The sequence below is a fragment of the Canis lupus genome, chromosome 17, assembly GCF_048164855.1.
Source record: "Canis lupus baileyi chromosome 17, mCanLup2.hap1, whole genome shotgun sequence".
Taxonomy (NCBI): Eukaryota; Metazoa; Chordata; class Mammalia; order Carnivora; family Canidae; genus Canis; species Canis lupus.
Window position 1 is genome coordinate 18,950,807 of NC_132854.1, and position 15,663 is coordinate 18,966,469.

Genomic DNA, 15,663 nt, shown 5'->3' on the forward strand with positions numbered 1-15,663 from the left:
CGCCCCCTCCCGGCCCGCGGCCTGCCCCATGTGCCGCTGCCGCCGCCGCCGCCGCTTTGTTCTGGAGGCGCTTTAACTCTCGCCCCCGGGAGAAACTTTCCCTTCCCGGGGACCCCGCGGCCCGCGTGCGCCCCGGGCCCCGGAGGAGGCGCGGGCCTCGCGCGTGCCCTCCCCGAGGGGCCATTGTGTGCGCCGCGCGCCCACCCGCCCGCCGGGCCGGCCCAGGCAGGGTCCGCGCGGGTCCCGGGCGCGGCCGCCGCGCGCGCGCCGCCCCCTCCCACCCTCGCCTTCCCCGGCCCGGCCCGGCCCGGCCCTGCCCTGCCCCTGCGCCAGCCCGCGGGCGGGCGGGCGAGCGAGCGAGCGAGCGACGGGGGCAGCAAGTCGCGGCTGCCACACGCCGGGGCGGCCAACGGCCCGAGACCCGCCCCGGCCCCCGGCCCCGGCCCCGGCCCCGGCCCCCGGCCCCCGGCCACGCCGCCGCCGCCGCCGCCACGCTGCCCCGGGCCGTTCCGCCCCACCCGCCCGCCCGCCCTCCCTCCCTCCGGACGGGGGCCGCACACAACAGGTTTCACTCACTCGGCGGAGGGGCGGGCAGACTCACCAGGAGGAGTAGCCGCCACCATCTTCGCCTCGCCCGCCGCGGGCTCTCGCTCCCGCCTCCCCACCCGCCTCCGCTTTACTACGACCGGAGGCCCCAGGCCGGGGGTGCGGCCGGCCGGCCGGCCCGCCCCGCCAAGGGGCTTCGCGAGGGGCGCGAGCCGCGGCTCCGCGGCGGGGGTCGTCCCCACCCCCTCGGCCTCGCCCGAGGGCGCGAAGTGGCGCGAAGGCGCAGGTCGGGCGGCGGCGGCAGCACCTCGAAGGGCCATGTGGGTGAATGAAGGGCGGCGGCTCCCGCCTCAACGTAAATACGGACAAGCCCCACTCCCTCATTAGCATAAAAAACAAAGTACTTCCGACCTCCCCGCCCGCCCGCCAATCACCGCAGGCCCCGCCCACGGCGGCTCGGGCGAAGCGGCCGGGAGAGCGGGAGCCGGGAGCCGGGAGCCGCGCCGCGCCGCGCAGCTCCGCGCGCCGCTGCCCTGCCTCTCGGCGGCCGCGCTTCCCCGCCGCCCGCCGCCCGCCCCCCGCCGCCGCCGCCGCCGCCGCCGCCGCCCGCCGCGCGGAGCGCCTCGCCCGGACACCTCGCGCCACGCCTCCGGCACGCCCTCCGTTAACTAGCTCTGCGCGCGTGCAGACCCCCGCGCGCCGCACACCCCCCGGGAAGCGCACGCTTCCTGCGGCTCCGCGGGGGCTCTGCTCTCGCCGGGGCTCGACGTGGACGCGACGGCATTCCTGTTCTCCACTTTGCCTCGCCCACGGCGCGTCTCGGTGGTAATTAGGGGCCTGCTTCGTGCCGACACGCACCGAAGATCCATGAAAGCCAGCGGCTCGCTCCGTGCACACAGGTCGTTTTAAAGCAGAGATCAGTGCTTTACGCCCGGGACCCGGGGACACACACCTCGTGGAGACGCGCTTCCGTAAGGCGGCCGCGTGCGAGCCCAAGCGCGTGCGGCGCGGAGGTGGCGCGGCCGCAGGACCTGACCCTCCTCCCGCGCAGCCCGCGGCGCTGGGCGACCGGGCTTGGCCCCGCTGCGCGCAGGGCAGGGCTCGGCTCGGCTCGGCTCGGAAAGAACCTCGTCGACAGCCACGACGCGGGGAAGAGGAGCCCACTCGGGAGCACCTCCCTCTGCGCGCTGTGGTTCAGGAAATTCCAGAATTCTCGGAAACCTAATTGTCAAAAGAAGTGAGGGTTCATAACATTCACTCCCAGTACAGTAATTTTAAATCGGTTTTAGACAATCCAGTGAGTACTTAGTGGAAAGCACACACCACTGTTCCGTGATTTTACAAGTCAACTGTAAAAACCATATTACCAGAAGGTGTCTGTGATGTCCAAAGGTTAAAATCGTCGGCAGCCCAATCTTGATGGTACTGCCAGTATCTACTGTCTCTCTGACTCCCCTTGTCCTGCTCTGCTTGAGCAAATTCAATTGTCAAACTAGAGATCTAGAAAGTAAAGGATCAACTCTTCCATTTGCTACTCCTTTACATAAAAGACCTATTTTTCTAGACTTTTTTTTTTATTTTTGCTTTTACAAGTCAAAATAGGTGGCCAGATCTGAAATTTCACGATATTTACACTAGTAGTCTTTCTACAATAGTCATTTATGAGACTTTCAAAGGAGAAAGCGGATTGCTAGTTTTCTTTAAAGTTTGTATTTACATTACTTTTGACCAGCATTGACTGATAAGTCAATTCCTTTTTTTTTCTTTAAAACTTCATTTTCTGCTTTAAGTTAGAATGGCTGGGAGGAGGGGTGCTTTTGAGTGTTCATTACACTCTGAATCATGGGAAATCCCACCTATACACAGGTTTCTTAGCAGGAGAGAGTTATCACACAGTTTCTTTCCAATTAAAGTCATCACTGCAATACTTCTATTTTTAAAGAGCTGCTTTTAGGCATCTAACAATGTTTCTGTGGAAGGCTAACATACAGGTGACTGTTTTCTGTGATTACAGTTTGAGAACTTTAATTCTTAAGTTACACGTTTTTACAGTAATCAGAATTTTGGAAGATGTAAATTCATTTAAACCAACTTACTTGGAAATCCCAGAAAGTTTCACAATTAGTAGATTGCATTTTATTTTTAAGGGGCTCACTCACACTTCCTTTCAAAATTAAGAAACAAATTATGGTTATGATTAGAATAATTGAAAACTTTTCAATCCTAGTGAATTTAACGATTACCCAACTTGGTACTATTATTATTATTATTATTATTTTTTAAGTCACTACTAACTAACTTGAAACCCTTCTCATTTCAGGGGCCACACCTAGGGCCACAGCTAGGTGTACTTTATCACAAAAGTAAAGATTTTGTGATTATGATTTTAAAGATCAGAAAACACTTCTGGACCACTAACAAATGCCTTCTGCAACCAAGGAATGTAAAAACAAAGCTATCTGAAATGCCAGAGTAGACACACAGCTTTCTCAAGTTAGCTAAAACACACGGTACTGCTTTACACAATCCAGAACTTTTCAGATGAAATGAAAAGCTCATTTCAGCATGAGAATATTTGCATTAACTGTTTACATTATATATAACCAGTAGTAGAGAAACAATTTGTATTTTTTACCCAGACGCTTCAGTCTTATAGATGATATGACTTGAGAACATGTAAAAAGTTCTGATCTTATTAATAACATTCAGAATTTTATTCCCTATCTTATGGTATTTGACTATGTCAGTATCAATTGACTTACTGTATTGAATTTTTTAAAGATAAATTCAGTTTAAATGTTCTTGTTCTGTATCATAATTATAGGATTTTAAGAGACTAATGAATCCATAATCTCATTCACATGAGAGATGTGAAAACTCAAGAATGATGCAGGAATCTAAGACACATACAGCTATCCGTTATTTTAAACCTGTATATCTATATAGTCTAAATATTAATTTGGAGATAGTCTGTTAATTGGATTTTGCAATTAAAGATATTTCATCTTTTAGCAATGTGACATTTTTAATATGTATTCCTATAGTAATTTGTTATTTTCTTACAGTATTTGAATTTTAAGGGAAAAGAAGTTATATCTAAATATTGCTTTGACCTTAGAAAATTAGCAGGTTATAAATCAAGAACATTTGAACTCTTCTTTCACAATATGGCAAACAGTGATCAATGATACTAACTTAATGATGATGTTTGGGATTTTTTACAGTATATATTTGTAAATGTCTGAACATACGTAGTCTAGTCTTATCATATTAATTATGTTTTATATTGAAGACTTTAAAGGCATTCAGTCCAAAATAGCAATCATCTATTAGGTACTCGGTATTCTCTGGTACTGATCAAGGTTTTAATAAGGAATAAGACAGAGCCTGTGCTTATGAAAAGTTCAAGAATTATAGCATACTACTGATTATCTTAATATTTCACAAATAAGCCAAAAGATTCAGGTCTTCAGGCTTTTATTTGTTCCTTCCAATGTCTAATAAAATAATCCCACTGATGTCAGGTTATTTTATTTCCTAAGAACTTAGAACATCTGCACTCTGTGTGTGTTATTTCATAGTTGCATATAACATGAATACGTGGATTATTTGCTACAAATAGCATTACAAGGTGCTATTAATGACAATTAATTTATAGTGAACACAAAGACCACAATCATTTAACCTGATGGTTTCATCTATGATTTCGAAATTAAGAAAATACAAATTATGGAGGGAAAAATGAATGTATGTGGTTTTGAATAAAGAAGCAACTTGAAGAAAGTTCCTTTTTTTTTTTTTTTTTTTGTATCCTTGAAATTGTCACTGTGGTACTCTGTAGAACCAAATAGAAATAACTGATTATTACTTAAGAAAAGTAGATATACTAGGTACTATTTGTCACAATAAAGAGATAATCTCTACTCTTAAAGAAATTTGGTGTGCATTGATGTTTAGCAATATATGTAAAATTGTAAGCTTTAGAAAACAATTTAATATATTTTTAATTAAACATTTAAAGATGATGTATCATAGTAAATTATAGTAAAGTATTTCACTCATTTTTCACTTCACTCATATATATAACATCAAAATTCGAAGTATCTTATTTTTTATTTCTTGTTTTTAACTTAATTCAGTAGCTCTTTACCTGGCTGTGCTTTACAATCATCCATAGAGCTTTTAAAACATACAAATACCTGGCCCTTAATTGCAAATATTCCAATTTAATTGGTCAGAAGTGGAACCTGAACATCGTTTTTCTTTTCTTAATTTTCTTTCTTTCTTTTTCTTTTTTTTTTTTTTTTTTTTTTAAATTCCCAGGTCAGGTTTATGCTATGTCAGAGCTGACAATCTCTGGTACTTAGTCCTTGTATTAGATAAAAGCATTTGACTAATCAGTACATTTAGCTGGTTAATTTTGATAGGCGCTTTTGCATGTGTCCATCCATATTACATATGTGGATAGCTAATACACTCGGAGAAACTGTAAGAAACCCACCCAGTGTATTTCAAATCCTTCACCAAAGAGTTATGGGCATAAAAATTTTTTAAAATAGACAATAACTTCAGAAATAATGTTGAAAAACCTATATACATTAACTGTAACAACTTTCACTTACAAGGCATATTGGAAACTTGCGAGGTGTGTATATTTGCTATCTGGAGTTGCAGTTTAATTTAAGAAATCTACTTAGCAATGGAAGATCATTCCAAATATGTATTGTATTTGAAAAAAATTCTCTGTTGCAGACACATTTATATGTAAGTTCAATGGTTTTTTCTCAATCATTTAGCCGTGAGAAAGGGATACACAAAGATTATCTGGGTCATCTATAATATTTTGAAAATAATGCAAGACAGACAACAAACAGATCCCTGGTAGGAGTAATTACCGAGTGCTAATGCTTTCAATAAATTTTGTTTAATTTCCCAAAAGCTTCTTAGGTTCTGTTTTGTTTATTGTTTTGTTTTATTATATATTTCTGGCTTTCAAATATAGATTTAACCTTAATTTATAATTAAACAAGTTGATTCAGCCGATCGTCTAGGTCCGCTTTGGTAGCTCATAGTTCCAGAATCAACTTCTGATATTGATTATACAATTAACCTCTTCAAGATTGGTTAGAATAACACAGATTTCACAACTGTCATATTATTTCACGTAACTACACTTGAGTACTTAACATTCAGGCCTAATACTTTCTATGTATATCAAAGTGATAAGGAATTATTTTAATGTTATGGAAATTGTAATTGGTTATAGGAATTATAATTATATATACATAATTTGCTTTCTGAAGTCACTTTAATGTGAATATATGAGAATCTGTTCAGATTGAAGGTTTATGATGGTTCAACTGCTTTATTTCTGTAAGTACCTAACCAATAGAGGAACTGATACCGTTATAAAAACACAGAAGTATTATTTCAGTGAGACTTCCAATAAAGGGGATACATTTTTGGAAAATCTTGCAAATCAATGCACTTTTGTTCTCCTAAATGCCAGTTACTTAAGCCATTTCCATACACAGGCAGTAAATTTCAATGTATTGGTTTATTTTTCATATAACAGTGTCTAAAACAAGGGAGTATATTACGAAGTTTTGACCAGGTAAAACCAAAACTGAATTGGAGCAAAAGATGAAATTTCTGTCTGAAATGATAAAAGTGTAAGGGCCAATTAAAAACATTACAGAGTGAGTATGGGCTGTACACTACAATTGTCCAAAGAGAAATCAGTACCCACCCAAGCCTCAGAAATCCTCCTTGAGAATGTGAATGATCTTCTTTGTTTTCTGAGACTATGTGCATGATAGCATTGTTGGTGGTAGGAAGACCAGCTATGTCTGACACAAATATTTGTTTATAAAAATCTCCCCAAAGTATGTAGGTATAAATTTAAAAGTAAATGCTGTTAGATTAGCCGTACATAATTAGATGTGCTCAGTGCTAAAATTTGCTTGTGAAATATTTTAGAGCAAATTGTTCTTCTCTGGCTGGGAGGTGATGGTAGCTGTTGTTGATAGCTCCAAGTTAAACTAATCCAAGAGAGCATTTAAAGCCAAGTCAAGATAGAAAGGGATGACGGAAGCTGAAGTTTATGAGCCATAAAAGTCCACGCAGGCTATCAAAATGAGGAAGACAGAGCTCAGGGGATAGGAATGGTGGATGGAAAATAACCTAGAAATGTTGATGCTAGAAATATTCTATTTTTTGACCTAAGGAGTGGTAGTTATTTGGGTGTAAAAAAAAAAGTCATTGTTACACACTTATGATTAGTGTATTCTATACCCTTTGTTCTATGTAGATTATCACTCAATTTCAAAAGCAACAATACGGACAGCAATGTCAACAACAGGGAGAAAGGAATCAGTGTTAAGAACCCAAGGCAAACAGAAAAGCAGGTATTGAGATCCATAGAAAGATGATGTGTTAAATACCTGCATATTGTCTGTGGCTGGCTTTTGTGTATTGTCTAAATGATTGCATACGGACGAGCCAGTTGCAATTAAGGAATTGGGGACAGAATGGATAAATCACTCATAGATAATATTTAAGAAGCTATTAATGCCTAATATGAGCCAGGAGAGTTGGCTCTTACAACTCTAGCATTAGCTAAGAGAATTCCCTTTTTCAATATTAGATGTTTAAGAGATGACTAACATCTTCTGTTATCTGGGTGAGACGACTGTTTTAATGAGCAATGTTTATATCCACATATCTAACATTAGCTGTAGCAGTTGGTAATGCCAATACCTAGTGTTCAAGAAAGATTAACGCCTAATAGGCAAAAAGAATGAACTATTATGAAGTCTAATGTATGTTCATCTAAAATAATTACCATTGAGTATGTGCTCAAAAAATTGTTGAACTGATCAATGAATGTGAAAGTCCTTTCTGCAGAATCATGAATGCAATTTCCATCTTATGAGTGTATCCTTAGAGACATATTTAATAAATAAGTCTTATAATTCTACCTGAAAAGGGAGACAGACTCATTTTGGTTTTATTTACATTTAAACAAAGGGACTTAGTTGAAGCCTTGGTAGGAACCACTAAGATCTTAGAGATAGGAAGGGACCAGCATTGGAATGCCTCGGTGGCTCAGTGGTTGAGCATCTGCCTTTGGCTCTGGGTGTGATCCCGGGGTTCCGGGATCAAGTCCCACATCAGGCTCCCCGCAGGGACCTGCTTCTCCCTCTGCCTATGTCTCTAACTCTCTCTCTCTCTCTCTCTCTCTGTGTGTGTGTCTCTCATGAATAAATACATAAAATCTTTTTTTAAAAAAAGGAAAGGATCAGCATTAAGAAACAATGGAGAATTGATACTAGATACTAGAATCTGTCAAGATTGTCAAGCTTTTAAGTTATGAATTTGGAAGTGGGTTGGGACCACTGGATGAAACATTGATAATGGTGGGTGTGAGGGGACTGTAATCAAAATGATGAGGAGAGAGCAAGAGGCAAACAGGAGAGGATACCAGGATTTAATCAGCTGACTCAGGATCAGAGAAACATAGGTGAGGCACTGAATCTGACACTGGAATCATGAATGGATCTTAGGAAGACACATTTTCTGGGATAGCCCAGTGATTCCCAAAGAACCTGTGGCCCCCAGGCAAAAGTTCTCTGCCTTAAAAAGAATTAGATACTGCTTGCTTCTGCCATCCAGGAGTCATTAGATATCATTTTCTGATATCAAAATTAATTCTTTACAAGTGGGCAAGTGGGGGTAAGTCAGCAATGGGCTCGATAGATTGACAGATCCAATTTCCTGTGGACTCTATACTGTATCATGTGTTCTGGACACAAAACCAAAGTAGGGGTAGAATAAAAATAAGTTTCTAGTAGACCAACTTTTGACTGGAACTCTAAAAGAGATTTAACAGATTGTAGTATATTGTATTTGACTATTAACCAGCTGAATAGATCATCAATATAATAATGATTCATTCATATGTATGGGCTAATGAGGGTTTATGATCACTTTCTCTAACTTGGGAAGCTGATACTACTAATGATGTTAACCCTGTTTGGATTTGTCTGCATCAGAACATTCAAATGAAGGGCACCTGTGTGCTCAGTTGGTTGAGTGTCTGACATTGGTTTCAGCTCAGGTCATGATTTCATGGGTTGTGAGATCAAGCCCCAAATTGTGCTCCGCACTCAGTGAGGAGTCTTCTTGACAATTCTCTCCCTCTTCCCCTCCCCTTGCTCGCTCGCTTTCTTATATAAATAAACCTTTAACAAAGAAAGAATATTCAAATGATCATTATAAGTGAATATGCTATCGAGCTTATAAAATTGGGGCATGGGAAATGCAAATAAGATATTAGGATTAGAAGAGACTCTCCATCCTCCCCCCCAACCCCAAAGAAAAGCCTGGGTTCCCTGTGAAACTTTGGAAAACAGGTGAGAACTCAGCCAGAAACAAGTCAACGCAAAGTACCAGTAATCATCACACTGCCTAGTAAAACTGATACAGAGACAAAATTCTGTACCAACTGGGAGTTTCTTCAATATTTCCTTTGAAGGGAGTATACTAATCACTAGAAGTCCTGAATCAACAGGAAAACTGGTAAATAAAGGTTAGAGTGACAGAGCCATTAAGAAATGGAAAATGAGTGGATTCTTTTTTTTTTAAAACTCTTATTTTATTTTTTTAAGATTTCTATTTATTTATTCATGAGACACACACACACACACACACACACACACACACACAGAGGCAGAGACACAGGCAGAGGGAGAAACAGGCTCCATGCAGGGAGCCTGATGTGGGACTTGATCCTGGGACTCCAGTATCAGGCCCTGGGCCAAAGGCAGACACTAAACCGCTGAGCCACCAGGGAGTCCCAAAATGAGTGGATTCTTTTTTTTTTTTTTTTTTTTTTTTTTAATGAGTGGATTCTAAGACAAACCATGAAGGTCGTCTTTTGCAGAGCTCCCTCGGGTGTGCACTGCCCATTCTGATCCTGGAGGCGGACCCTCCTTAATGTCTTTTAATCTTTTCAGGAGCAGAACTTCATAAGTGTACTGTCATATTTGATCTGTTATAGAGTACATTCAAACAATATCAGCTAAACTAGGTTCAGAGATTTAGAGATTTAAAACACTCCATATTTTTTTCATGTTCGTTTTGACTTGTTAGGAATATGTCTTTGTTACCTAAAAACTGCCAAACTAGGTCGAAAAGTATTGCTAATTTCACATGAGATTACTAGTCATTTGGAATTAGTCAATTTGAGTGTAATGAGGAAAATTAAATAATTTAAATCTGAACATTTCCAAAGCACCAAATTCTCTTGTGGTAAATCTTTAAAAGAAATAATAAAGGCTGTCTATGGCCATACCACTCTGAACGCAGCCGATCTCGTCTGATCTCGAAAGAAATAATAACAAATGTAGTAATAAATAATAAGTAGTAAAACAATACATCATAAACATGTACTTTAAAAAATCTTACTTTTTCAGTTGCATCAGATTCAATGAATGCAAAGTTGCTATTGTTCTGACTGCTAGAAAAATGAAAGACAAGAATTATTCTCATATTGCCAATTTTAAACAATAAAGATTGAGAGTATAATTTACATAGATTATCCCTTTTGACTTCTCCTGAAGTCTCAAAGGTATCTCATGATCTTCTCAGGTGTCCCATAAAACATATGGTATTTGCATAGCTATCTATTAAAGTAGAAACAACATAAACTGATTAAAGAATGAAATTTAGAGAAATAAAAACTCATCTGGGAGTCTCAACTGCTCTATTTACTGGCCTGAAATCATGAATACCCTTGTACCTACCAATTTTTTCATCTTTAAGAGAAGAATATAAATAATATCTATTTTATCTGGTTGTTTTTAAGAATTAAATGAGATAATACATGTAAATTGTGGACAGTTATAAATGATACACACTGACTCAATAACTATTTAGCTGTTATTATTACCTAACAATAATATAACAAAACATATTTATGAAAAGATTATTTGCCAACATCTAGGTTCTTCTTATTGTCATAAACATACCAAATTATATTATTATATCTACTGAGCCAGCTTCTCAACACATTCTATTTTATGAGTAAATTATAATTGAAAAAACTATAGTAATTTTTTTACCATAAAAATTGCCATTTTACTGCCAAAGTACCTGAAATTCTCTCTATATAGTAGAATCTTCTACATACACACATATATGTTAGATATAAAAAACCAGGTAGGTTGTATGTTCATAAAGCAAGCTGAGTAATACATTTGAATATAGTCATGCAATTAGTAGAAAGAGGAGAGCCTTACTTTCTTCCAAGTCTTTTCTCTTTGGTTTAAGATTCATGAGAATGAAAAATAACTGTAAATTGCCTCTAACTTGATACGTTTGCTATGAATTGAAATTGATGTTGTCTCTTTTGGAGCATGATAGAAAAAGTTGTTGTTTTTTTTAATTTGATGGGCCAAATCCAGTGTCTAGTAATGAATGAATGAATGAATGAATGAATGAATTCATTTAGTCAGTCAACAAATAATTCTTGAGTAACATACAGAAATCTATAACACAGAGAGCTTGTTTTCAAGACTACCCTTAGAATGGACATGTGTACAAGTATTGTGTGGGAAAAAAGCCAGCACAATGCCTTGCAGCGAGAAGATGCTAGATACAGGGATTCTTTGTATGTGTCTATACATTTTCAAAATAAGTATACAAGAAGTGGATCTTCACTGATATGCCAGTACCATTTCAGTATTGTTTGTACAGAGAACTAGGTTAAGAGAGTTGCCAGTGTTTGCTGAATGGGTGAAGGGAAAGCAGGGGAGAGGAAAGGGAATGATTATTTCTCTCCTTATTTATTTACGAGTAAGGGCTCACCCAAAATTCTCCTAAGGTTCTTTTTCCAGGACTTATCTCCTAAACCCTCCACCTCCACTCCAAGAATTGGAGTTAAGTGTTGTTTTACTTTGTTCTTTGTAGAATGCATTTAAAGCTGCAAATCCCCCCAATCTTTTCCTTGCTTTACTTTTTTTAAGCACTCATCATCTTAAAGCATCCACTTTAATTTACTTATTATGTTTATTGTTTATTTCTGGGTCTCCCTACTTGATTATAAGGCTTATAAGGGCAGACATCTTTTTTTAGTTTCTTCATAACCCAAGGATTATGGTTCTTTGATCCATCTTTTCCTTAATTCCAATTTGGTTTTATTCAAAGTCTCCCCAGCATCCTTTGCACCTTTGCACCCCTTGCTCTGCCAACCTGGCAGGGCACAAAGGAGAAAAACAATAACAGAAATAAAAAATTCTAAATCTTCTTCTAAAGTTAAATCTTCAGACAGCCCGGGTGGCTCAGGGGTTTAGCGCCGCCTTTGGCCCAGGGTGTGATCCTGGAGACCCAGGATGGAGTCCCATATCAGGCTCCCTGCATGGAGCCTGCTTCTTCCTCTGCCTGTCTTTGCCTCTCTCTCTTTCTCTCTCTCTCTCTCTCTCTCTCTGTCTCTCATGAATAAATAAATAAAATCTTTAAAAAAATAAAAAATAAAGTTAAATCTTCTTCATTTCAATTCATTTTAATGTTGTAGGTGTGTGCATGAAAGAAAAAGACTACCATTTCTAAGATTTTAGCTTCATTCTGGGAAATATTTGTTTTTTTATTATTCATGGTAGGTACAGAAAAATGGAAATATCTGTTAACTGGCATAATTATATCCACCATTGTCCCTTTGTCTGTGATTCTCTGATTTTCCAAGGATTAATTTTACTCGATGAAACAATCAGAGACAGGCCTACCTTGATAGAATAAGAAACCTGGATCAACCGAACTTTTTAACTTGCCTCCTTGTATTGGTAGACCCTCTAATTAAATATTTTTAGAAATATACTACTTTTGGGGCATCTAGGTGGCTCAGTTGATTAAACAACTGACTCTTGGTTCAGCTCAGGTCATAGTCTCCGGGTGGGGCGGGGGGGGGGGGGTGGTCATAGGATCCAGCCTGTAATGGTCTCACACTCAGCAGGGAGTCTGCTCTTCCCTCCCTGCCGCTCATGTGCTCTCTCTCTCTCTCTGAAGTAAATAAATACAATTTTTTAAAAAAGAAATATACTCCTTTTACTATTCAAAAACCTTAAATAGTTTTCTAAAACGAACTGTGTACATAATCAGCTATCTTTACAAATCTTGCTTACAAACCCATCAACCACAGTGTCAATATATTTTGAAAGAGGCTTTGGAAAATGTCAGTTTTATAATTTTCTTTAGTAACTAAGACTGACAGAAACATATAATCTTTCTCTAAGAGTTCAAAACTGTAGAGACTAAGTTCAGAAGCATCCTTTAGAAGGCACCGCATCATTAGGGCTGACTCCTAATTCCTTGCATAGAAGATAACACAACCATCTCACTGAAGAAGCAGGGCAAATTCAGGAATTACACTTCAAAGTAGAAAAAAAACCCGTTTATTTTATTTTGATCCAGAAAGCCTGTATAAACAGACACATGGCATATTTTGGGTATGTTTGTTAAATTAGATCCTTTTGACAGAAAAGAACAAATGACAAATATTTAAAAAAACAAAATTGATATTGTAAAAAGCTGTAATAGGTAATTTAAAATAACTATAATTGAAAAGAACTTTAAACAATAATTCTACTTTAAAGGGGTAATGATAAACTGATAAAGTGATATAAAATGATAAAATGATATAAGTGACATTGCCTCAGTCAAAATTTGTGGAAATACTTTTTTCTTAGATTAAAATTGCAGTTAAAGTAACTTGAGGCCAAAGGAAGAAAATAGCAAGCTTCAGAAGTGCTTGAGAATTATTGAATAAGTGGGATGACAAATATTTAACTGTACTTGCCATGAACTGGCATGGCCTGAGGCTGAAGGATTCCTACCCTTGATTTATGGGGCAGGGAGAGGGGTGAGGAAGAGTTTCAGTCAAACTGTCAAAGAGTGGAGGGTTTTACAGCTCTTGGGATTTGTTTGTTTCAATATTTGCTTCTAATTTTGGGGGGAAACATGGTGCCAGTGGCTTGTGGGTTATAGTTGACTGGGTGCCTGTTAAAAAAGGTGTGACTCCAGCTATTCTATTAAGAATGGCTTCTTTGGCTGAACCTAAAATGAGATCAGTACTCCTCTAGAAATTATATATAGCATGCTTCTTTTCCATTGAAAACTTATACTTTAATAAGTATGCCAAAAATACACACACATACACACACAGACTAACTTTCTGGATCAAAATAAAATAAAGGTGCTTTTGAGTTTAGATGCAGCTTGTGAATTCACCCTGCTTCTTTGGTAGAGATAATTTTACATGTATCTTTGGTGCAAGGAATTAAGTCAGCCTTAAGGTTAACAATGATTTAGGTACCTTCCTTAGTAATAATTTTTAAAGAAGGTGAAAATATATTACCACAAATACTTTCCCAGTTCCTAAGTCTTCCATAGCACCTATTAAAATACTTACCATTAATCACATCTTTTTGGGTGAGAGATTATCTCCATAAGATTCCTATTAAAACCCATATGCTATCTTTACAGGGTAGCACACTGACTCGTGTATTGTTAGGTCTTCAAGTTATAAACTACATTAATATATTCACGTTGATATACCTCATTAACTATTAACCTATCAAGGACAGAATCTGAAGAACTGAAATATGAATTAGCTAAATTTTAATGTGGGAGAACTTTTTAAAAAAAATGTATTTATTTACTTGATGTGGAGAGAGAGTGAGTGCATGCACTAGCAGGGGAAGGGGCAAAGGGAGAGGAGAGGAAGAAAATTTCAAGCAGACTCCTGGCTGACTATGGAGCCCCATGTGGGTCTTGATCTCACAACCCTGAGATCATGACCCTGAGATCATGACCTGAGCCAAACCAAGAGTTGGACAATTGGCTGAGCCACCCGGGCACCCCTGATGTGGGAGAACTTTGAAGAGGAAAACTTTGAGTGTAAAAATTAAGGGCATTCAACTAGCTAGGAAGCATCTAAAAATATTTATTAGGGGATTTAAGGAAGTAGTAAATGAGAAGGGTGATAAAAAATAATGGCTTTTTAAAGAGAATATATGGATGGAAAAACAGATGAAACAAAGTTTGTCTATATCATGGTTTATTTATGGTCAGACTGCAAATTTGAGTAGGGGACAGTGTAGATCTAATATTGCTGTCCCAGACTAGAGTTTCTTTGCTTTAAGCCAAGATACTCCAATACAATTTTGTTTTTAAAATCGTATTTGTGGAGCTTCTGGATGGCTCAGTCGGTTAAATGTTGGACTCATGACTTTGGCTCAGGTCATGATCTCAAGTTCATGATATCAACATGGCTCAAGTCCATGCTCAGTGGGGAGTCTGTTTGAGATTCTCTCTCTCCCTCTCCCTTTGCCCCCCCACCCTGCTAGCTCACATGCTCTCTCTCTCTCTCAAATAAATAAATAAATCTTTACAAAAATGTATTTGTAAAGAATACCATTATTACAATTTTCTCTGTGTCTCTTAATGATGTGGCAATGCTAAAACATTGGTATTCTATTTGTGATTAACTTTTCTAGAAGGTAATGACATTAAATGACAAAAAAGAACATGTTTTCTCATTTCAATACATTAATCAAAACTCTGTCCTTCTTCTGTAAAACATACTGACCCAAAGCCACAGAGTATTCACTAGAGCTAACAGGCTTCCGTCTAGTTTGAGTTCTACCTTTCTGCTCCCACCAGTCAGTGTTGGGGCTTGCCAAAAATCAGTTTTGTTTGTTTCTAAACCAATTTATTCTAGTTGTTATTATAATTATGTAATGGCATTAAATGTTGCATAAACTAATGAAATAAGAATTGGAAGGGAAATGGTTGTTTCTAGGAAAATTAGGTTGAATGCTTTAGAAAGACTCCCTGCAGACAATATGATTTTCCAAAAAATGCTGTTAATTCAGATGTGGTAAAAACTATAAAGGATTACGAAGAAAATAAGCCAAAAATCTATAAAGATTCTCATGTTATTTTGCTAATGTTTTACGATTTTTTTCCTTTTTACTGAAACCGATATTAGAAATCTCAGAAGATACATTGGGATATGATTCATTTGGGAAGGACACGATTTAATCAATAAAATTCTGATCA

General features: G+C 39.2%; 1 long non-coding RNA gene across 3 annotated transcripts in view; it reads right to left on the reverse strand.

The window, feature by feature from the left end:
- LOC140607945 (uncharacterized) overlaps nucleotides 1-829 on the reverse strand; it is a 34,462-nt gene extending 33,633 nt beyond the window's left edge. For all 3 annotated transcript variants that reach the window (XR_012009865.1, XR_012009864.1, XR_012009866.1), the window contains exon 1: nucleotides 602-829. This is a non-coding gene — a long non-coding RNA (uncharacterized lncRNA). The remainder of the gene's footprint in view (nucleotides 1-601) is intronic.
- Nucleotides 830-15,663: the final 14,834 nt, after the last annotated feature.